This window comes from Lagopus muta, chromosome 21 (genome assembly GCF_023343835.1).
Source record: "Lagopus muta isolate bLagMut1 chromosome 21, bLagMut1 primary, whole genome shotgun sequence".
Lineage (NCBI taxonomy): Eukaryota > Metazoa > Chordata > Aves > Galliformes > Phasianidae > Lagopus > Lagopus muta.
Window position 1 is genome coordinate 3,324,309 of NC_064453.1, and position 24,871 is coordinate 3,349,179.

General features: G+C 44.7%; 1 protein-coding gene across 2 annotated transcripts in view; it reads left to right on the forward strand.

Annotated features, from left to right (window-relative positions):
- The first annotated feature begins 9,033 nt into the window (after window positions 1-9,033).
- Window positions 9,034-24,871, forward strand: part of SLC25A33 (solute carrier family 25 member 33) — a 52,827-nt gene continuing 36,989 nt past the window's right edge. Inside the window, exons 1-2 of one of the 2 annotated variants that reach the window (XM_048968011.1) lie at window positions 9,034-9,856; window positions 10,430-10,649. The gene's annotated coding sequence lies outside the window, so the exon portion shown is untranslated. Of the gene's footprint in view, window positions 9,857-10,191; window positions 10,261-10,429; window positions 10,650-24,871 lie in introns of those variants that run through there. The other variant, XM_048968012.1, reaches the window with a different exon arrangement.

Genomic DNA, 24,871 nt, shown 5'->3' on the forward strand with positions numbered 1-24,871 from the left:
TACTCTGACCCACTGAAGCCTCAAAACAGGAAGATATATTTCTGCATGACATAGGCTCTGTGAAATGTTGTTACATGAAAAGATGACTGAAACAGTGCAGCACAGTAAGAAATTACAGTGCTGAAAATGAGATTTATGGAATGCTAAAAATGAAGTTTTAAATTGATTTAGTAAAGGAAAAGCTGGAAGAATGAGCACTCTTGACTCTAATGAGGCATATTTCTTAGACAAATACAGAGGTTTTCAATTGTTCTTAACTGTTCTGAGAGATGCCAAGTATCTGTTCCAAAGTGATAAGATCATCATCATTAGAAAGCAGGTGACTTTTCATACACGCTCTGATGCGCTAGTTTGAATTACAAAATAGCCTTTAAAAATGCAAATAATCTTGGGGTTAAATTGTAGACAGACATTTCTGGATAGGAAGCCATTCTGAGAAGATGCATCCTGAAGTCAGGACAGACCTCAGGTCGGTATGGAGATCTACGTGTAAGCAATGCCACACTACATGCCTAGCATTTAGCACTTGTGGTTTCTTGTTTTTATGCCTGTGTTTACTATTTTTAAGACGTCGTAATCAAGACTTTAACCCTGACCTTCACTAAAAAAATAAACCTGTTTTGTTCTTCAGGGCTGCCTGGCAGTAACACTGATCTCAAATACAGTTCAACAAAGACAAAGCATTTATGATTCTCAATAAAGAGTAATGCAAATAAAGTATATTACGGTCATACGGGTAGGATCTCTGCAATCTAAACAAGCTACAGAGCATTTCAAGTAAGTTTAACTTTGAGACTAGAAGGATCAGGTCTATCATTAAATACTGTCTCTTGAGATGTGTGTTAAACTGTGCTTTCTGGAAGGGGCAAACACTGGAAAAGCAGGTTTAGCTTCAGAAAAACCCAACATGCAAAGAGATTCTTGGTCAGAAAAAGACTTATTAATCTCTTAACAGATGCATCTGGCAAAAACTCAGGATTGCCCCTGGGAAAATGAAGAAGAGGAAGGGATTTGGCCTGAGAGCTGGTTTGGTGCACATGGGCCCAGCTATTTGAAGAAGGTCAGTAGGTATAAGCTGGCAAGTGAAAATAGGCCTGTGACCTTGTGGCATTTGTGAAATGGCAGGCTGGGAACCTGATCAACATTTATGGTGTTTTTCTTTGGTTGTTTTCCCAATAGTCAGCTGCTCCAAATGGTGCTAGAAATAGAGTGAGAGATGCTGCAGGGCTGCTCTCCATTTCTAAACCTTCTCAGATATCTCTCTTGCCAAATTCTCTTGGAGGGAGATTGTGTAATCAAACCGAGTTGCATGTAAAAACACGCTTGTGTACGTCCAGGCATGCAGGGTATTGCCAAAGTGGACAGACTGTCCTACTTGTGCCTGCCAGAAAAGTTGTGTTTTGTCCAGCGGAAAAGAAAACATCCTTTTCTCTCTGCACTTTGGAATTTGCCTCTTCAGGCTCTGATCTCATTAGCATTTCCATACCATGACAAGTTCGGCCATCTTGGGTCAGGACCATGGTTTAGCAAATTGAATCTTGTAACAGTAGCCAAAAGTCAGCCCTTCCCCAGAAAGTGGCAGAGGCATTCTCAGTATTGTGACTCACGCTTCAAGGATGGCTGAGAGCACGCAGGGGAAGGGAGCAGGCAATTATGTTGTAACACACGCAGGCTCTTGGGCTGGTTGTTCTTTGTGCTTTAAAAAGAAGTCTCTGCCTATCAATAAAGTAGACAACAGTATAGAATAGCTGAGTTTCATGACTAATATGTTTAATAGATCAATTTTGTAACTCAGAGAATTGAGATAACTTGCACAAGGCTGTATGTGAGCTCTGTATCACAGCTGGAATGCTCCAGGCGCACTCTGCAACCATCTTTCCTTGTAGGCTGTGCCATGCATCTGAAGAGGCTGATTTTTCAAGAACCTGATACCTAAATACAGTGAATTTTTGCTTTGTCATGATTTCAACACTGATCCTAATTCAACATTGACTTTTTGTTCCCTTCTTCACTGTTGCAGTGGATGGGCAGATTTCCTAGGGTTGTATTTAAACATGAGGCTACCAACTATAACTGGAAGTTTTATTAAGTATGCTCTGTACTCTGCATTTATACTAGAATGGCTGCATGAGGAAAACCTACATTAGAAAGCAGTGAAGCAAAATACAAGGTCACAGCGCTTGTTCTGAACTTCAGGATTACAGAACCCAAGGTTGCTTCTCCCCTCATACACCTCTGAGCCCAAATACCTTCAGACGACTCAGAACTTCTGCCACTCCTCCTCAGTCTAACTCTTGCCTCTGCCAGCACTGCACCAACACAGCCCATGAGCAGCCTGGTATTGCTGTGCTTTCCTGCAGCTGCAGTCTTACTGATTCAACAGTGCCTGCGTGGTTTGAGCACTGTAGCACTTCTCTAGCCAAGCAGTTTTGCACAAAGTCCAATGGTTCACTTAAATTTATCTGAACTTTCTGTTTCAACAAGGAGCCACTGGTTCTCTGTAAAATGGGTAGATCTCGTACCTTACTGCACTTTGTCTCCAAAGTTCAGCAGCTGCTGTGTAAAATCATACTCGATCAAACTCTTTTTACACACTCTCATGGGTGATGGGACATGGCTCATTCAAGGGAAGAGAGCAGATGGAGCCCAGAACTTTGTTTTGCTCTTTTCCTGCTTAGTTTCACATCTGGAAACCTTCTATGCCTGCCAAACGGCAGTGAAAATGAGAGTGGTGTGAAGGCCATACAGATGAGGTGGTCAGATGAGCCATTCCAAGTGCAGCAGGCACTGATCTTACCTGGCAGAGCCTCTGTGGAAGCAAAAGGAGGAGACAAAATTCCTGCTAGCTTGCTGTGATTATTTTGCTCCAAGCAGAAATGAACACATTGTCAGAGATGGCAACGTCATGTTTTGCTGCAATTGTGACAACCAGAGTCTCCCTGCACAAAAACATAGCAGCTCCCATTTCCCAGGATTCTCTTAGATGAGTAAGGGCCGCTCTTCCTATCCCTCTTTTCAGTTGGGTGAGTGACCAGTTTGTTTGGAAGATTCATTGTTTGCAGGCATATTGAAAGCAGCCAAACAAAGATGGGGAGAAAGCAAAAGATGTTTTCCTAAAGCCAAATTGTTGGGTTTCTTTTGTTTTGTTATGGTTTGGGTTTTTTTGGAGGGGGATGTATCTGAGAGAGGGAAGTTGTTTTGTTTGGTTTTGAGAGAAAACATCTCCATGGCCAAGACAAATGCAGATGCCTGCTCTAGATCTTGTTACCTTTGGTCTCTTTGGGCCTCGTGTCAGTTCCCAGATTACTTTTACGAACTGTTTAATCTCATGGCTTTTATTTCCCCTCTAAATAAATGGTATTTCAAATTCCAGGATAACTTCAGATACTAATACCAGCTGTCTAGACAAAGAGCAGCCCACAGACATGGTCATAAATAAAAACAGTCTTGGGGCTTTGGGCTTTTTTTCTTCCTTCTCTTGACAAACTAACTTGCAGACACGGAGTGGCAGGAGAGGCTGGCTGTGTGAAGGCAGACAGCCCTCTGCCATCTCCTGGAGGAGATCAGATCTAGCTGGGGCCATGCCATGGGATGCTTGGCATCTCAGAAGCGTTTTGTTCCTCCACATGTAAATAGTTTTCAGATAAGGAACCAGCAGATAAAGCTCACCCTTACACAGCACAGCTCCTAAGTTTCACAGAGCACAGCAGATGTTTTTATGCCTTCCATGGCTTCCACTATACACATCTTTCAGCTGGCTTGTCCTGCTGAACGGAGGGTTTCACACAGCTTCTGTTCCTCAGCACAGCAGTGCAGAGCCGCCATGCAGCACGCTCCAGAACTCACCACCCTAAGCTTTGAGAGGATACAAGAACGAACATTGTGCTAAGACCTACATTTGTTAATTGTGAAAATCAGCAACCTTTATAAAATATGGACACATAGCTCAGATTATCAAGAGAAATAGTGCATTTCTGACTTTTTGTCAGCTTTTTTCTGTGCACCTGCAGACTTCTATTCAATCTACTGAGCAGCATCAATTGCCAGAAGTTTCTTTTGTAAGGTCTTTCAAAGCAAGTTGCAGTCAGTAAATAATTACTTTCCAGATTTAGCATCCAGTCTCACAAGATTGTTAGTAAGACCTGTTTTTTATGAAGTGGGAAAATTTTGGAAGAGAACAAATTATATGACTAATCTAAACAAAATCTCCAAGTCTGTGACAGAGAGATGAGTTGGACCAAGGACTGCTCTGCCTTTGCAGAGAAGATCTCTGATCTCAATAGTTGTCTTGTTAAATTTCCCTTTCTGATTCTACTTAACAAAGAGTGGATGCTCATTTACCTAAGCATGCACAGATCTGCTTCTAATGGCTGAGCTGATGCCGAAGTGCACCAGGGGCTGAAGAAATAGATCATTTATTCCTGGAGTTATTCCACAGCTGATAATAGCATACTTTCACATTCTCCTTGGACCTGCCAATGGCTTCTCTGCAGGGCACACACAGCCTGTCACAGATGGATGGGGGCACGCACACTGAGACAGCTTTCAGGAGCCTGACCTACCTTTTGGTACCAAAATGCATGAGAAAGGAAGGCAGGAGGGAAAATATGGGCCATAAAGACTAGCAGAATTGTCTGATGGCTTGTTGGCCTGTACTGTGCTTGCTGCCACATGCCATTGCTGTAAGCATTTTGTTGCAGAAGAAAATTCTGTTTTTTTCCTCTTAACTGTGTGGTTTCTATTTTTAGGAAAACACAAACATTCGGAGCTGTCCCCATGTGTCCTACTTTTTGTGAGCCTGCTAGGAAGCCTTGGTGAACGCCTCCCAGGGGGAGCAGGCAGGGTGATGACTCTTGTGCTGCTAGGAACAGCTCACAGCCAGCTTCCTAAAAAAACATGTTATCCGGACATCTGATGTGAGAGTTCAGTGCTAACAGTCAACGGGAGGGCTGCCTGGAACAAAGATGCAGAGCTGGCAAGAGCAAAGCCTGTAGGAGAACATGCTACATAAATATTATCACAGAACAGTCATCTACAGTAACAGCTCCCACTGAAGTGCTGCCTGCATGTTAAAAAAATGATGGCACTTAAAACGGAATAAGGAAAAAGAAACTAGGATTATACATGTCCTGATTATAGGAAATTCAAGATGCAGTACTGTAAGTTTCATACAGCAAATTCAGATTCCTGGCAAAAGAAGCACATACGTATGTGACATATCTTTTACAAACACACGTACAAGTTCACTCTCAGCTGTTCAACATTAAGAAATTGTATTTCTAGCTGCTTGGCAACAGAGTTGATTTATGCTCTTTGTTTCAAACTAGGAAGATATGCACAAGGCTGTGTGAGAAGTGGTGTCTAAATCAGCCCATTGATGTTCTTACCTTCTTTTTATTGGGCTCTGCTTTCTAGACATTACACCCCCGGCTCATTGGTGACCACCCAAGCTTCCTCGCAGAAGGTATTGGCTCTAATGTGACTGAACCACTCTCTTAGCATTGGAAGGATTCTCCCACCTGCATGCATTTCTCCTCAGCAATCCCAGACACTGCCTCGCCTCAGGAAGGCCTCTGCAGCAGCTCTACAGCCCTACAGCCCACCAGCTCAGCAGCAGAGAGGAGTCTAACCCCCTGCCACGATCCTGAAGTCGCTGTAAGAGAGGCACCCCATACTGATTCCCTTTCCATCTGCCCAAACAAGAGAGCTTAACTTCTGTTTGTATGAGTAAGAGAATTAAAAACACAACTGAAACCCCATTGTTTTTGGCTTTGTTTTTGTTGTTGTTTCAGTGCAATCTGCAGCACCTCCCTGTGCTGGGCTCTGTGCAGTAAGCAGTTACCTATACTTCATGTGAAGGGGGTACAGATGGAAGGAAAGGAAACTGAAGCTGTCGCAGAAGAAGTATGATTAGCTGAGAATTCTACACATTTATATACTTTTCTTATCATTGTCAACACACTTATTAGCTTTAGTTGTTTAAAATAACCCCTCATTTTCCAGACAAGCACACTGTGAAAGTTAGTATTACACACACATTGCAAACAACTGCTCACTTGTTCCCCCAACACATCTGAATTTTCTACTACAATGCAAAGAAAACAATCACTTCCTACCTATCAGTAGCATCTCCTTCTGTCCAAAAGTTTCATGGAAATAGTTAACATAAATTGAAAGAACTAACTTAGAGCCCTAAGCAAGGTCTTCTCAGGTTTTCACAGGAGAAGGCATGATAGAGGCTGTCAGGACCCCGAGCAGTATGCCTTACCAGGGACCTGAACAGATCTTTCCAACAGGCCTCTTACAATAGGAATAGTTGAGCAGGAACCATTATAAAGGAACATCCGTCACTGTCCTCACTCCCAGTGATGACTCATGTGGCCTTTGCTAAGTTGTGTAGAAGGGACGGAATTTATTGCTTGACTCTGGAAGACAGGACTGAGGGACTCAGGAGAGGAGCTGGAACTGCCATGCTCTGAAGTAGACAAGATACTTGTGCACAACACACATGCCCTTCTGATCTGAAATAGCAGCTGTTCTTTACAAAGAACAGATGAGCAAGGCTACAGTGGCTACAGGCTACCCAGGGCTTGTGCATTCAAATAAACAGGAGATAATCGGCATACAACTGGACCCAGATATCTGGAAGACAAGGACTTGTTTTAAGGACTGCTGTAATTAGGAACAGCCTTATGCTAAAGCCTACTGCTGTCAGTGGCAAAGCTAGATTAGCAGCCTCAGCCTTTGCCTTTCTTTGGCCTCGGCACAGGAACACACTTTTTCCAGATCTCAGTACACTGTCCAATTTAAACACTCACATAGGTGATGTCTGTAAAGAACACCTGAACTGGCTGTTACTGCCACCAGTTTAAAAGCAGTGCTCCTAAGAGAGTATAGGCAGGAAAAAAGACACACCAAGAGGATCAGAAAGCTTAAGGAGCTTTCTGGGGGTTGCTTTCTTTTGACAAACAAGTAGGCAGTTATGTATTACAGGGCAAAAAAACACAAGGTTAAAACATTTATGTTCTCTTCTGTTTACATTTGAAGAATCATTCCCACACAATCGTATTCAACACAGATATTATTTCAAAAGAAGCAAAGTGATACAGCCTAATGGTTCCTGGCCAGAAAGAAATTCAGAACTCTCCTTTTGTGGGAAATGTCAACATTTCAACATTTTTTCCAATACTGCCGTTTTTAAGAAATCCCCAAATTCCTGCTGCTGACCAACCTTCCTGGCCAGCAGTATGAGCCACAATGCCAAAACCCAGCAGAAAGGCTGCCTTTTCACAGTGCGCACGCACCATGTTTACAAAACCTGCACTCTGTTCTTAGCTGACTCTTCAGGAGGATCTACAATTTCCTCAGCATTTCATTCCCAAAGTTCTCCACAAGCACGGGGCATTCCGAGCTGGATGTGCACCAAGGCAACCATCAATCAACCACGACAAGAGGATCTCTTTTCCTCTGCATTGCTTCCCCAGGACAACGTTCTGGGGAGCATAATGTCAGCACTGTGTATGCACCACTGGCCTCTGCAGGGTCCTTTCTTCAGGGTTATGATCTCATGTAGTTTTTAAATAATAGTTCTATGGAAAAGGCCTATATACTCCACGTGTACCCATGGAGCCTGTCGTGGCACTGCTAAGGGAAATGGCACTGTGACGTGAGGGCACTGACAGACATGACAGAAAACTATTTTTGGCATCATTTCACTCATGATCTTATCAGGATGCAAAATCTAGATCTAGAGCTTTGTTCCAAATTGGACTGTCCAAAGGATAGGAATCCTTTGTCCTAGGAATATATGTGAGAATTTGCTGGAGCTGAAGCAAGGAAAAGATCTGAAATTCTTTTCCCAACTACAGTGAAAGACCTGAGAGGCCGAGGTGTTTTTTTCCCTTCCTGTAGGAAACTGTCTGGCCCTCTTAGCCTTTCCAGAAGGTGTTGGCAGGTAATGGAAATAGTATGGAGATGAGGAAGAGAACACTATTTCTATGGGCCAGTGTTGTTTCTAGACCGCTACACATCACTACAGGGCAGCATCTGGATGGTGAACCCACAACACAGATTTCTGTAGGCCAGGGAAGAACTCATAAGTAATGAAATGTGTCCTACCATGGGATGTGATGCTCCTGCCAAAAAGATGTTCTGTCTCATGGCTGCCGGGTGCTTCCTCCTCTGGGCATCGGATGAGATCTGCTTTTTTTCCTCTAGGAAGGTGAGGCGAGACTGGCCAGGAAGCTGGTGCCATTACAGCTGTCTCAGGAATTTCCCCATTCCCCAAGCAGCCAAGGCAGAGGAACAGGGAAAGGAGGGGGAACCCGCAGATGGATTTTCCAGGTAACACCTGGTGAAAGAGGGACGATACAGTCTCACTCAGAACAATGGATTTGTTTTGAGCTGCTGGTCAGGAACTGACCTCTTTCCCCTCTCATCCTCTAAGCAAGTGATCTTCGAGGTCCTTGTTTTCTGTCTGCCCTCCCTCCCTGAGATGACCCTTTCCTCTCACTCAAAGCAGTGACGCACACAGTGTCCATCAGATTCCTCTGACATCAGCAACTCTAGGCTAGTTTCTTCCCAGTGTCTTTCAGGGTGTTGAAAGGCTGAGGGTGGACGCTGCTTGCAGAGGTCAGGTTATAGTCAGTTCTCTCTTAAACTGTGCTCCAGCTGCCTCTTCTTGCAGACAACCCAAGGCTTTTGGCAGATAAGTTGCCAAGTGAGGGCAGACATGTTTAGTTCCTGCTGAGCGCTTTCTGCAGGGTACGTACACTTGGGAGATCAGTTGTCACTGGTGCTGCAAGGAGAGGTGCAGCACTTGTTTGGGCTCTGGAGAAGGAAAGTGCAAGTGCAAACCTGGTTGGGAGGATACAGCTGCATCCGCCTGAGTGTACAGGCTGTAGAGGATACGGCCCTCCCTGTCAGGGACCTGTTGCAGTTCCACTGGCTGCTTTCTCCGGAAGCCATAGCTGTGATACACCCACTAGGAATGAATGCAGCTCACAGTCACTGCAATTAAAATATTATCTGAGCCCACAGTTACAGCACATCCCCTACCCACAACCCCTCTGCTGAAATCCCAGCCAAAGAAATGAAGCGTGGCTAAGAGGCAAGGGAGCAAAATAAGGACAAGGCTCTGCTGTTTACAAGTGTGGTGGCTCTGTGAGTTGTGAGTGTCTACCATCATGGCATCCATATGTCTGCCTCTTGCCTCACAGTATGGATGTGCCCTCTGGGTGCCATAGGACACACAACGCTGGCCCATTGCTGCTGTGGGATTTCAGCAGGTTGAGCTGTTATCACACAGACCTCGCTGTGCTGGCTGCTAGCCCAGGCTGTTGGATTAAGGCTGTAGTAGCACTCAATTTCACGAGTCCTACAGCAGAGTAACCACTGCCACGCCAACACGATGCTGTTAGGTCTCATAGACGTGCCAAACAGACTGCATCCAGTTTTACTGCTCCTCTCTACAGCTTGGGCATTGGCTGCGTGGGCAAAACGCCATCCCGGGCTTGCCTCCTCACATCCTTCATCACCTGAGCAGATCCTTCGTGCCTTCACTGCCTTCTTGTCTCTGAGGGAGCCGGATCCCTGCCCGGGCTGCAGCCTGCTCCCGTGAGAGCGCTGGCTCCGCACCGACCCCCTCAGTGCCCGCCCGGCTCTGTGAGGGCGGGAAGGAGCGGCGCGTGGCTGCGGTGCTCTGAAGGCGGGAAACACCGGCGCGCGACTGCGGGCTCTGAGGGCGGGAAGGGTCGGCGCGTGGCTGCGGGACGCGGAGGAGCCGCTACAGAGGAGTTGGGCGAAGCTCCACGTTCACCTTCCCACAGCAGGGGAGATGGGTCAGTTCGGAAGCACGGTGAGTGGGTTTAGCTGAGAGGCTGAATCACTGGAGCAGCATTCTGATGGCTGCCTGGCCTGTGCTGAGGGCAGGAGGGACGTCCCCGTGGTCCCCGCTGGCTGAAGTGCCTGACACAGGTTCATTGAATCATTGGCCTCCCCCCTGCGCTCAGACCTCATGGCTGACAGCAATAGAAGGTTCTGGAAGCCATCAGAGGAAGATGAGGGCCGCCATTACCTGACACTTGCCAAGTCTTGGTGCTCTTAGCCAGCCACAAAATGGCTGCGGTGCCTGGAGCACCTGGTGAAGAGGGCCTGGGTGGGTGGGCAGAAGGATGTGAAGGTAGAGCTGCCTTGTAAATGGGAGTGGTGGAGGTCGTGCCTTCACACACATGGGAAATTAATTGCAGTGGAGTTTTTCAGGTAAGTTGTATGGTTGGTAGGGTCCTTGTCACAGGGAGGGGTATCAGCACTGTCACAGTGTGCTTCATCCTGCTTTACAGTAAAATATAAAAAGAAAGAAAATAAAAGAGAAAAAAGCCTGGTTGTGCTGTCTGTATGAAGTGAAGGTTTCTTCTTATTCTCTGTGCAGAGAAACAAACCTGGGAATGCTACCAGCAGCCAGAATGAGAGCTGTTTCCCAGTTGTTGTGCTTCCCGGAGTTGGCTGTCAGCAGTTCCCACCACGCAGGCAGGAGAGCTGGGTACACCTGACTGAGCAAGGAAGTGACTGGAGCTTTCAGCTGTTCTTCGTTGCTGAGACCTGCCAGCATGGCCTCTGCGTAGAAATTCTCCTGGGAAGAGGCCAGAAAGGTAGTTTTCAGATTTTATGGTAACTGAAATCACAGAAAAAGGCACAAAGAAGGGAAAGAGGTTTTTTATCTTCTATATATTTTTATATTTTATTTTATTTTTTGTAAAGCTTGGCTTGGTTCTAATTAGATGATGCAAATTCTTCAGATGAACTCTGGGTCTGAGGGGGATATAAGGTTTTACAGTGCCCGGCGTGAGGTTGTGTGTTTTGTACCTTGTCTCCTAGCAGCAAAAACCACATGGATGTGAGAGGCTGTTTTATGATCCGCCAGGGCTGTTGTTGGACAGGTTACAGTGAGCAGAGTTATTCCAGCCGCGTTGGAATTGCTGCTCCCTCCCTCCTCTCATTCACTCACTCTCCCTCTCTTTTCCCTTTCCACCTTTGCTTTCTTTTTTTTTTTTTTCTTCTTTTTTTCTTCACCAAGCAAATGTGAGAGAGGAGAGAGGATGGATGCTTTCATTCTCTCTGTCAGAACTCTTCCACTGGACTTGGCTTCAACCTCCATCTCATCTCCCTTGCAAACCCTTTTCCCTTGCTGGCTAGAATTTCACCAGGAATTTCTAAAGAGACAGTAAACTATGTTGGTTATTTCATTTATTCACTTCTTCAGTATCTCAAAAAAAAACAAAAAAAAAAACAAAAAACCAAACCCCCAAAAACACAACAAAACAACTTTGTGCTCATGCTGTGCAGCAACTTCCGTCAGAGGATTTCTAAACAGCTTGGCAAACATTAATCAGTTGAGCCTCATAATGTCCCTGTGTAGGAGGGAAGAGCTGTCTATTCCACAGCTGGGGAAACTGAGGTGTAAAGAAGCAAAAACATTTTGGGTACACAGCATCTCAATTCTCCCTTGACCCGGTTGATTTCTTCCTGGTGCTTTAACCTGCTCAAATTCATTCACTTCTTACCCCTTACTCTCTGACTGCAGTTTTTCCTGTCACTCAGTCTGGTGGCTTTGCAAGTTGTGATTACAGAAACATCTTCCCACCCCTCTCTGCTATCCCACTCTCAGTCGGTGCTGCACAGACCTGCCAATGAACTACATGAATATTTCATTTTGTTAGTAAGGAGCTTTCAGAGAGAGTAGTTTGATCTTCATCAAACCACCACAACAACCTTCTGTATAGTTTGTTTCACACCATTGTCCTTATGCTGCCTTTGCTCTCCTATCTTCTGTTTGTTAGGCCAGAACTATATATTGACATTATCTTGGCATTTAGCACCAGTTCTGGTAGAGCCATTCAACGTAAGGCACTACTGAATCGTTCCCCCTGGCTTAGGAAATATCACCTGCTCAATCTTTTCAGCTCACCTGAAGCTCAATCCAAAGAAAACTGAAAGCACTGTAACTGTTTCCATAGGCTTTAGAAGGCTTTGGGTTGTAATCCAAGCCACATACTGAAAGATTTCAGAGGCTTTTGAGTGAGAACCTTCCCTACCCTTCTCTTGAATTCACAAGGCTTCATGACAGATAATTCCCAGCTTCTTCACTGTTCTGCAAAACATAGAGGAGAAAAGTCCCAACAGAGGAAATGCGATTGCAGTGTAACTTCCTCTCTGTGGAGTGCTTTTGACCTGTTGGATCAGCTTTCACCCACGCTTCTGCACAAGACTGAAATAATTAGTCAGGACAGGAGGGAGCAGAGAGCTGGAGGCATGGGCTAGGAGGCGGATTTGTGATTGAAGATGAGATACTGAGATGAGTGCTGTCTCCAGACAATTAGAGATGCAGATGCAGAACACAAATCATGGTTATGGATGAAGAGCTGATAACATCAGATATGAAGTGTGGGTGCCCCTCCAAAGACATGTGTGACCCAGCAGTGCAGTGATGAATGGTGTTGACTGCAGAGAGTAATTTTCATTACTTTTACACTTCATTTAATTTAACCTGGATTTAGGCCCTTTGACCATCTGTCTTACCAAGCAGCTGTTAGCCCATTGCAGATGATTCTAACGAGAAGTTTTTAAGTCTTTAAGTTCTTGCAAGTTTGATTGAAATGGCACCTGATCAAGGACAGAGCTCCTTGTTGTAAAAATCTCTGCTGGGAAGGAGTGGTTCACTTCTCACCGGAAACTCTGGAATTAAATTTTGCTTCCAACAAAGGAGCTGCAGCTTTTTACACTTGAAAAGATCCCAACCATGAGATGTACATCCACAAGAAACAAGGCTTCAATTAGATCCTCTGCTAATACAGAGACGTATTTACAAAGAGCAGATCTGAAAGCTCTTGTAGATGAGGAATTGCTTGTTGCTTGTTATATAGAGAGAATTGATTTGATTTTCAGGCTAGCTCCCACATATCAGTTGACTTTTCAGTCTGTTGTGTTGCTGTTTCCTGTAAGATGCATAACCTGTGGTGTGACACACTTAATGATTTACTCTTTGAGGGTGCTAAGCACGCTGCCTACCATGAAGCTACAGGGACTTAGGGTTGCTCAGCATCGCTGAAGCCTAAGCTAGAAATGCTAGCTCCCAATCTTCTGCACATATCATATCTTCCATCCAAAGATCTCTTGCACACAGTAAATGGTGGGCGAAGAGCTATCAGCCCTATTTTGCAGCTGAGGAAGCTGACACAGAAGGTCCCAAGATGAGCCAGATGTAAAGCTTGAAAGCAGTTCAGTGGGAATCAGACTCAATTCCAGCTTATGTGTTGGGCTTCACAAGTCAGTGTTAGTGGGCAGTTGAAATAGTGGTAAGGTGGCAGCTGCTCTGTCACACACCCGAAACTTGGCTGTCTCTAACTCATCTATTGAGTAAGGGGGTAAATCAGGAGAAGGATCACAACATGCATGTAATCTACTTTGTATTATTTCCTTAAGTATGTTACTGACCGCTGTCAAAGAAAGAGACTCATTAGAAAAACAGTCCCAATGTCTTTTGGGACTCCAGTGGCATTTATTATGTCTTTATGAATCCTGGAGCAGGAAGAAAACAGAAATCAGCTTATCTCTTTCCTACTCTTTAGATGGGGAAACTCTGCGTGGTCCATGCCTTGTTGTAAGTGGAAACAGGCTGCTTACAGAAAGAAAGTCTGTTCTGAGATGAAACCATCTGGCTCAGATCAGTCTTATCCAGCACAGGCTGGGATTTGCACAAGTTGTTATTGGAATCCTCTGAGTGCTTGTTTCTATTCTGCCAAGGCTAGCACCAAGCTTTAATTCATAGTGGGGGTGTTATTCACAATATATATGTCTAGATGGGGGTAGGGAGGACTTGATTGATGGTGGTGATGGCTGATTGTAACAACAGCTATGTCCCATCATCAGTAAACTTACGGCCAGGCTACAACACATCCATGTCTCTCAGCATAAATACCAGAGATGCCCTTTCAGTCCTACGCACAAAGGATATGAAGGTGAGAACCCTGTAGGCTGAGCTCTTGCCTTCACTCCTTAGATGGCTTTGGACCAGGGCAAACATTTCCATTTGTAAATGTCCTGAATGTGAGGACACAGCTCTGCCTGGATGATTCCTGGACTGCAGTGAAAAGTGATGATACCACTTAAGTTCAGGGGCTCCTTGGCTCACTGGAGCTTGCTGGTGGTAGGGAATTTGACAAGATTAATTTTCCGCTGCTGGAGGAAATATCCATTAGGAGCTTTTTTCCCTGCACAATCTGTTTACTATGTGTGAAACAAGTCAGGTCGCAAGTCAAGCAGAGTGAGAAGCTTCTGAAAGAAACAGACTCCAAAGAGTTTGACTGTTTTATTTGTGATCTTGAGGATACGTGATTCAGCATGTTAGAGACTGCAATCCAAAGCACTACTTAGGGATATTTTGAATACAGCTCTGCTCTTCTTCACACTGGTATAAGATGTTAGTTCCTTCCTGGCGATGATAGAAGTACAACTGGCTCTTTTGGGGCATGAATAAATCACCAGGAAAGTAAGCTGAGTGATGGGGACAATCAGCAAAGTTCTCTGTGGAGCAGAGCTGCTCCCTGTTTTCTGCCAGGGTAAGACTGCCAGATGAGCATATGATACCTGCACACAGCTGGTGGCCAAATGCCACCCAGACTAAGGATCAGAGACAGAAAAAATAGCTTTGCTTAGGAAGAGAAGGACAAGCATAAGAAATCCCCCTAATTATTGCAAATTACAGCCAAAACCACTTGAAAGCAGAGTAGTTCATGCTGGTTAAGCAGACTTCATAGGTTGAAAATGTCATGTTTAATTAGTAAATCATTTTCTCAGAGTCACACAGACAGACTGGTGTAAACAACATACGGCCCCAGCAAGAGGTACACGTCACGGTTGCTGGAAGCAAGCTGGATGTGCAGGAACCTCAGTGATGTGTTGTCTTAGGAGCCCTGTAACAGCTGGTGTTCTAGATTTAGGTAGAAGAGATGCTTCCAGGAGCAGAGACGACACTTGGAAATGTTGGGAGCACAACTGGTATATTTGTAGGATCTCATCTAGCACATAGCATAGCTGGCTAAATTCATAGTGAATGGGCATCCACTACCCTTTTCTTAGCACATCCTCCCTTCTTGAACAGTCTCCAACTGGAGATCATCTAGAGTTTGTACTACAGACTATTCTTAGAACTCTGAATTATTCAGGATTGGAGGTCTGTGTTATGGGAATCCCTTGTTCTTTTTTAGGTTGGGTTCAGTCTCTGCCCTTAGGTGTAGGTGTTGCTCTGGAGCACAGTGTGGTTCCAGAGGGACAAGCAGCCATGGTTTGCAAGGGTTCCCTTCACCTCTGATTAAGTACAACAAATACCATGTGTATCTGCAACTAGCAACAAACATCCTTGTGATGTTTTGTATAGGAGAAATGTCTTTTGTGAGCCAGGGTCCCTGTTACATTCCTTTTGCATGGCTCCTGACCATCAGGGAGAAAAGAACAAAAGAGGCTACTTACTACATGCTGACTTCTTACCCATATCTCTAATTTTAAACGCTGGTAGAAGTTAGTGGGATGGATGGCACTGACTTCAGCCATCTCTTATGCTCACCTGCTCCAAAGTGAGAGGGCATAAGATGCAATCAAATCCAACTGCATTGGAATGTCTGTCTGCTGGCACAGATGAATTGATACCACAAGTGGAGTTGATCCAGCTCCTCAGACTGGTTCATCGCAACATCTTTGAAGTGATTCATGCTCATTTTTGATGTGATTTATATTAACAGCTGGAGTCACTTTTGCTGCCCTGCCCCCTTGCTTTTGTTCTTCCTTGCCTCTTTCCCACTTTATCCTCTTCCTCCCTGTGCAGGTCTCCCCTCTGCTGTCGTACTCTGCTTCCCTCCTTTTTCCACTGCACGTGGGGAGGATGACATCCACCTCCTGCTACCTCGGAGTGCTCTGTGCTGGGAGCAAGAGGGCTTCCTGCCAGCGTAGGGGCCAGACAGGTCACTGCTTCAGTCCTGTCCTGGCTCTGCTTCAGAGAACTGAGGCAGACAGCATTGCGCGAGTGGTGCAGCCCACATGGCTTTGTGAAGACGCAAGAAATGGGCTGTAACTAATCAGGATTACACCACGATTAAATAAAAGGCAGGGAGAGAGAGGTGGTGCCCTGCGTAAAGGAGAGAAAGAATAGCTGCAAGGTCCCCGAGGCCCTGATCTGCACAGGGAAGTACTGCTGTGATATTCTGTGGTGCCTTTTAGCCCCAGACATTGCCCATATTTTCACTAAGACTGTTACTGCCACCCTTGTATACCTCAGCAAAAAAATAAAATACGTTTTTCTACTTACTGGGTCAGAACTAACCTGGTCTATGGGGGCCATGTTAATATTTTAAAGAAATTGTGTTGTACTTCATGTTCAGATCCATGGGGACTCATCTGGCCTCTCTGTGTTGTTCTGGATTTCTAACTCTGCTCTGCTCTCAGGAGACCTATGAGCAGTCATTAGCAGTTTGTATACATGCTGTCCCATCTCGTATTGTCTATCTATTCAGCAGTGGCTAAAATACACAGCACAGCTTGTCTTTCTACTTATAATGTCTTTTCAGTAGTAGGGACAGGTGCATTTATTTTTTTGTGTTTGGTTCATGTGTAGGCAGTTCAAGGGAAACAATGTGAAGAAACATGATCTAGTGCAATGGTGTTTTCTAGACAACATGCTATGCCTGACACTGTATATCCTGCTAGTTTTTTGAGTGCTCCCTAACACAGGACATGGCACCAATAGAAAACTTCCAAGCTTTTGAAGAAATGCTTCCTCATTGCTGTGCATTGTACCAAAGCTGATGCACTTCTTTTTTCTTTCACTAAGTAGTTTTTGCATTTGCCTGCATCACAAGAGCGTAAAAACATTTGTATGCAGTAAAGCAAGACAGAAACAAGCCTGCTGTGGAGGGAGTGGGAGTGATTTCAGTTTCTCTACTGCCAGGAATATTTCATTTCTGTGTGAGGATATCACTTCTGTGTGAAATCCATTGGCCACCCACAAAGGCAGAGCCCTAAAGGCACCTTTCTGTTACATGATGTCTTTAAATCCTCTCAGTTCCACAGAGAGGAGAGCCGATGCGAGGCTTGCCATTACCATCTTCTGCACTAGTGTTCTCTAGCAGAGTGCATGAGGCTGGCCAGCTGGTACAGCTGCCAGACACATTTTATCTGCAGCTATTATGCAGTGTTGGCACCCACAACTGATACTAGCAAATAGGGCTGGTGTCCATTCCTGGCACTTCCTGGACTGCGTGGGAGAGTTTTCTGTAACTTACTGTCAGGGAAGAATGTGCTCGTTAATTGCTGCAGATGCAGATAGAGGCCTGCACTGTCGTCTTCTGATTTTATAGCACCCTGCAAGTCTGGCATGTAAATCTTCTCTACCTAGGGAGGGAACTAATCAGACCAGAAATGTGGCTCTCAGACTGCTGGGCTCTCATTGTACCCCTGCCACCAGACCCAGACAGATGCTCTGAGCCCACATAGCCTCCATGGAGCTGCTTTAAAAATCATTTGCTCCGTGATCTCTCTTTGAGAGTTTCCTGTTCATTTCAGGAGGCAAATCATTGCCTGGTAAGACTGGCCATAATAACAAGGACAAGAGCCTTGTGCAGATCCTACATTAACACACTTTGTTGGCCTCACTTAGTCAACACTTCCTTAGTAGGATTAGGAAGAGCGGTGGATGATGCTTAACACGCGGAATTTTTCTACAGCTCTCTTTGTTTCATCCTCTTTACTTGTTGGAAGTAGACTGGATTTTATTCTTCTCCTTGCTATACTTAAATAGTAGTTTTTAAAGGAATCCATCCAAAAGACAGTTTCCAATCCAAACTCTGTTGATGTCAAGGAAGAATTTCTGCAATTTCGCAAGGAGAAAGTAGCTAACAGAATTAACTGTAACTCTAGCAGACCCTTCTCTTGGATTTCCTGCATAAATTGGTTAATTTTGATCACAGGGTCAACCTTTGCTTTTGCATAAAGTGTAGAATAACCTTACTACTGCCTTACAGAACTACTCTGTTTCCTACATGCAAGAGGGTGTGTATCTGATCTCATTTATTTCCAATTACGTCCACATATGCCCGTTTATCCTTGCTCTTGCAGGAGACTTTCATGCACAGCTAATTACACAGTGCATACAGAAGGTATTGTAATATCACCCTCAAATGCAATATGGCATCTGCTTTACTTTCCTCGTGCAGAAAGAGAAAAACCATTTTCTCTTCCATAGTTCTTCTAAAACGTTTTTTATAGTGTCGTGCCTATGTATCTGAGATCTTAAGGAGAAGCACCTTTCTCAATGGCAGCATCCTCAGAAAATGTGAGCCTAGCAGAAGCCAAACCTTATTTTGAGATAAACCTTGGGTTTGTCCAGGCCATCTGCTGTCAGGTGTTGCTGCAGATGATCAGCCACAGAGCTGGGGGAGTTTCCAATAAACATGGTTTCAGTCTCTCACATATAAGCTATGTACTAACCACAACCACAGGCTATGGCAACTGTGGCAGCAGCAGACAGGAAGCAAGGAACATCTGGCCTTTAACTTCCTTTAAAGAGATTTAGTTTTAAGTTGTTTTCTTTCTTCTCTCTGTTGTCTTTACTGCTGTTCAGTAGGATCAAGCAGAAGACAGAATCTGAAACTGCATACCTTGAGGTGCCAGAAGAGACAGACACTAGGGTCAGCCCAGCTTCTGCTGTGCCTTCATGAAGCCATCATTGAGGGAGGGCTGACTCCTGACATGGCCCTGTGAAGGTCACCTTTACATACCCCTTCTTCTCCTCCCCAGCTAAAAGAGTTCATTTCTGTGCCATTTCCATTTTCCTATGCTCCTCAAATCAAACACAGCCTCATGGACACAATAACAGCTCTATTCACGAGATGCTTTTTGGGCAATTAGGAATTTGCCTGGGCAGGATGTCACCTAGCCAAATAAATCTCTTTGTCTGAAATGTTTTAATTTGTTTTTTACTTCCTGACTGGTGAACTTGTGGTTCATTTATGTATTTGTATATATTTTTGCCTTTTATTCTCAGGAGAAATACAGGATCCTTTAGAAAGAACAAAGTCTATCAAGTGCATTGGGAACAGAGATCAGGCTGAGGCTGAATCAGGCCAACCTGATCAGTTTTGAGGAGTAGACTCCCAAGGATGCCTGTTACAGAAGGAAACTGAGGCACAGATCAATGAATTGACTCATTGAACAGCAGTGAAAAGGACAGTATAGAGTTAGGAACAGAGCCACAGTCCTTTGAACTCCTGCCCAGAGCTTTTTCACAGGGACACAGTGCTTCTGGGTTTGGATGTTGTAGTTTTTATGTTACTCTGTCTGCACAGGAAGCAGTTTACTCAAGTCATGAATAAACGTGAAAAGTGCTCAGCTTGATTTTTCTGTTTTCTTTCTAAACAGCAGTCTCCCAAAATAAATGTTCCCTTGAGTCGGTTCAACTTCTGGTAGGAAGTTTCCACAAAGACAAGACCTTTACCACTAGAAGGGTACAAATGAGTGAGTCAAAATTTAAAAGCAGAATAGCCTGTGATCATATAACATGCTATATTAAGAACTCTTGTAATCGAGTCTTCTGCTCAGTAACTTCTGAGAAAAGCTAGTACAGAGACTTCAGGGGAAGACAGCACATTGTTCTCCCTTTCACCTGCACCTGGGTCTCCATAAAAGACAATTGTGTAAGACTAATTCCTCTGTAATTCCAGCTACATCCTTGGAACCAGCACTGCTACCCTCCCAGCTTTTTTTCTACTACCTAAAAACAGTCTGCTCTCAATTTTGGCTTCCTTGTCGAGGCTCCCATAGGCTGTGAGAAAAGGGCTACTTGACGTGCAGCACTGCCCTTTCCTCAGTGGGTTCACTGGTGCTTCTGGCATATCTGTTCCTGTTTGTCTTGAGCAGCTCAGAGTTGTGACTCTCCAGTCCTTACTCATTTATCTCTGCTGTAACTTGACATATTATCTCTACTATAACTCTGCTATGACTTGACTCTTTAATGAGCTCATCACTACTTTAATTACTGTCACAAGGGCAGCAGTAGTTAGGCACCTCTCAATTTTGTCTTAGAATATGCTTTCCAAACCACGGTGTCAGAGAGAATCCCGATGGGCAGTGGTGTTGCTGTAGTGAGTGTCTGTGTGTCTCTCACCCTGTGACACTGAAATAAAGAAAGAGAATGGGAGCTGGAAAGGAAGAAAACTTGGAAAGAGAGGTGTTAATACCCTGTGGTGCAGACACCTCTAGGAAGGAAGGAGAGAGTGAGACAGACCAAGAGTGGGAAATGCCATTTCCTGATAGGATAATGTTGGCTAACATGTTTGCTGTAGCACAGACTTAGTGACCCCTGTCTGATAGCTATTTATAACTTCTCAACAATAATATTATCACGAGGCCACGGTCAATGTCTGCACACCAAGGAGGGGGGGGAACCAAACCAGAAGTGATGTTTTTGCAATAAGAATAAGTGAATCACCAAGAACTCGATTCTCATTTGTGAGTGAGGCCATGGTTCAGCCAAATACCTATCCTCAGAATCACAGAAAGGAGCCCTGTACTGCCCACATACTGAGCAAATGAAAGGAATTAAATGCAAGCAGTCCTTAATTATGATGGGAGTAGAGCATAAGGTGAGAAGGTAGCCAGCAAATGTCTCACTAGGACATTGCTGCTCTGTTGTACGTCATCACTACATGTGGCTTGGAGTTCACAAGGGCTGGCTAAATAGGTAGATTGTGATGTTGAAAGGTGACCTTGCTTTACTGTGCAGTTTACTATCTATGTCTATGGAATTAGATAACCTCTAGCACTGAAAATGAGAACTGTACAAAGCATTAATGTTAAATTCCTAGAAAGACTGTGGGAGACAAAAGGGGGTTCTGGCCAGAGCCATTGGTCTTTGTGTGTAATAAATCTAGTGATGGCAGCAGTTAACCAAGAGCCTTTCCCAGCCCAGATGTCAGGACTGTAGCATGCAGAGGTGAGAAATCTGCTGTCTGGGAGGCATGGTGTGAAATGCACTAAAAGTCATAACTCCCAGCATAGTTCTGAAGTTGCTGCATTTTGAGTCAGGAGAAATCTGAAGATTTTTTTGCTTTTGTCCTTTCCAATTCTGTGCTCCACTATTAATTAAATGGGCACATTAAGAAACTTGCATCTTTCCATTAGCTGCCTGGTGAAAATGAGTGGAAAAACTGCATGTCCTTTGGTTAGTTGGTTGGTTCTGAGAATAGGCAAAGATTCTGGGCCAGCCAAAATCTGGTTGGCAGCATTGCAATACAAAATGCTGGGGCTGTTTCCATCCAGAGGAACAGAGGCTGGGTTTGGTCCATCACTATTTACCTCATGGATGATGTGATTCTATCAGCTGGAGTCTTAGCAGAAGAACTGAGTTGCACAGACCAGCCTCAGCACCATCCAGTTCTCCATTGTCACACAGCTGTTTTGACCATCTGTAGCTTACTTCAGGGAGCTGCTCTGGTTGACAGGCATTATTATTTCATCTAAACATCCTAGGATCCAGAGTGATCCTCTTGCTCAGGGCTCAGGGTGACTGCTGCAGCTGGGGATGCAGGTACGTGTTCTTGATTGACTTCCAGCCCTCCTTCATTTGTCCCAGTTTGAAAAACAAGTAAAGAGAGAATGGGAGAAAAGAAGCCATGCTGGACAGAGAAAAACAGCACAACTGTCAGGAAAAAATTATATACAAACAAATGGGCTAAAAGGAACAGGAGAGAAATAAAGACTTCTCTGGTAGTCTCTCTAAGGCTGCTCTTCCCTCCTGGCAAAATACAGGAAGCACTTTCAATATTGGGCGTGGAGCATTGTTCAAACTAATAAGTGCTTCTGTGCTTAATGTATTGGTCTCTGTTAGAATTTGTCCAGATCTAGGAGCAATTAGGAGGTGAGGAGAAGGCAGCATGGAAGAACCAGGATGCAGGCTGGGATCCAGTAGTAAGGAGAAGATAATATTAGTGAGGCTTAGGTACCAGCCAAGATAGTACTCCCCAGAAACTGGGCGGGTACTGCTCACTTTTGCCAAACTTAGGTAGTGACAGAGTATGAGGAAATGTTGTCTTGCTGCAAAGTGTAGCTTCTGCTCAGATAGCAACAGCACTTGACCCCATCAGTAGAGTAAGACTGTGGAACAAGAGTTTAATGTACACCAAGGAATTGAAGGAGAGGACTTGGTCAAGTTTTGCTGGCCCAGAGTGGGTAAGAGATGGCTGCAGTTCCACCAGGCTCCGTCATTCCCAGTACCAGCTCAGTGCATGTGAGCCTGCTCACTCCCAGCCCTTGAGCATCTGCTGTTCTGGGAGGGGAAGGTGTTTTTGTTATTAAGCCAAACAGCTCTGCCTGTGTGGCAAGAGAATGACTCAAAAATGCCTTGGAAGTTGGTGTGGGTGATGACATCACTGGGCAAGCGCGTCACTACAGTGATCTCAGTGGGCTCATTAAAAGATAAATCTTAATAACGAGACAGGGAATACAATGATGCAAATCTCCAGCCGTGAGTGTGGGGAAGTGAGAGGGCTTTGGGAAGGGATAGAGGGAAAGCATGTTTGGGCACAAATAAGTTCTGGCTGTGATGCTCTTGGGCAAGCCTTGACTACTTTAGGCATGTCCTTCACATGAGCTGATGCCATTGAGGGATGGCCCTGGAGGGAGGACTCATTACTTTGCAGGTAAGGGTTTACCATTACAGTAGATGGTGAAAGGACATTTTACAGCCCAGAGAGATCTGTCTTTGTCACTGATTTTCTTAGAAGGGGGGTAAGGAAACCTGAGCACAGTTGCAAAGCCAAGTGGAGCCTGTATAGTTCAGTGCAGACCTCCCTGAAATTTATCTGATCATGGCATCATGGTCTTCAGCTGCTAGGACTGTCTGTCCTAGCTAACTGTCTGTCCCCCCATGCAAAGAAGCTGGGTACTTTTATCAGTCTTATCTTTAAAGCCTTGAATTGTGTTTATGCAGATGTGGCTTGCATTCATGAAAGAGCTCAGGTGTCTTTGTCTCTACCTGTTTATCAACTTGCCCAGTTTGCTGGACAGAGAAAATATGTTTGACACGCTCCCAGACTTCCTGGGCTCTTTTATACTGAGCTGTTCATCTGGTACTGATGGCAGAGTGGAACCAACATAGAAGCAGGTGTCCATTACTCGGGGTTTCCAGGGAAAACTTGGGATGCCCAAGTAATGGAGAAAGGGAAAGACTACAGCCAACTGGCTGGAAAATTTGTGTAATAGACAGCTGGAGGGAGGCTGCTGCAGCTTTGCCATCATATCCTTTATGTTCTTTAACTGTCTGCCTTCTGGCTTTCAGAGTACCCTTCTTCTTTGAACTGTGTGGAGTCAAAGCTACAGGCTGGTCCAGAGAGAAATCATCTTTCTAGCAAGACTGCCTGGTTCCCTCAACTGTGCAGCCTCTACAGATGAGCTGCAGTACACAAAGCTGCCCATAGCTACCCAGCCCTCCTTACTAACGTAAGAGGAAAAAAAATGCATGAAAGAGCATGACTTAGCATGACTTTTCCTCAGCTATCTGGGCGGCCCTCTTGCCTTGTATTTCTAGAGGCCACTGAGCTCCACTCTGCCAGTTAAAAACAGGGCAGACAAACATCACTGCAAGACGAGGTGTTCGTTTCCTTGGCAGAGCAGGGAATTATGCTCAGCCATCCAGCAGGTCACTGTGGGTGCGATGGGCAGGAGTGAGGTGAGATAGGAGCGTGGAATTTTGGAGGGGTAACAGTTTGGAAATCTGGTATTTTGAGCAATTCTTTTTTAGTCCTTTTTAGTTCTTTTAGTCCCTTTAGTCCTCCTTAGTCCATTTAGTCCTCTTTTTTAGTCCTTTTCATCCCCAAAAAATAAAGGCAAAGTGGTACATTTGCTGTTTTGCTAACCGTCACCGAGAAATATTTCACTGAGCAAATGAGCAAATGTGCCTTGCTTGTTGGAATCTTTCACCCAATCTGCTCCCTCCTTGGCTGTTTTTTTCTCTGTTTCTGAAGAGACCTGGATTCAGTCGCTTTCACCTTCATAGGTGTTGTATCTGTCCTTGCACAAATACCTTTGCTCTCTACATACACCTAGGAATGGTGCACTGGCTCACCTCACATAGGCACTACAAGTAAAATACTTGGACTCTCTGCTGCTATGGTGTTGCAGGCCACTTCGGTTTCTCAGATACTTTAAAACTATTCTTGTAGTGGAAGAAATGAAAATGGAGCAGGACTGGACCACAGCTAAAGAACTCAAAAGTGAATCCAAAAAGAAACAGGAAAAAGGTTTCAGAAGTTATAGAAACAGAGAAATGTATTTCAGCCTTCTACTTAACATGGCTGGGGCAAGGAAAAACCCATTGCTGAAACCCAGAACCAGCAGAGGATGGAGAAAGCAGTAATTGCATTTGGAGGTTGCAGAGATATGGGAACACTGAAGAGAGCAAATGGAATTCCAGAGATTTTTCACGTGCAAATGGATATTTCCTTTGAGAGCCTCTAGACTAAATAATGCTCCCTGTGTCTCAATGGACAATATATCCTGCTGACCTGGCAGCATCCTCTTAGTCCAACACAAACCAAGTAGTTCCCTGCAGCTGCTTGAAAAGGATAGAAAAGGGGAAAGAGAGGAAGAAGAGATGGTACGTGGATAATTGATCTCCTTCTTTATTGTTTCCCCTTGTCTCTGTCTCTCTCACATGTTTCTCTCTTTCCTATTTTTCATGCCTGTAAAGTCTCAGTGCTTTGATTTTACGCTGGAAGTCAGAAAAGCAATGATCTGTGCCATACAGATGGCTGTGTCAGATAAAGGCAAC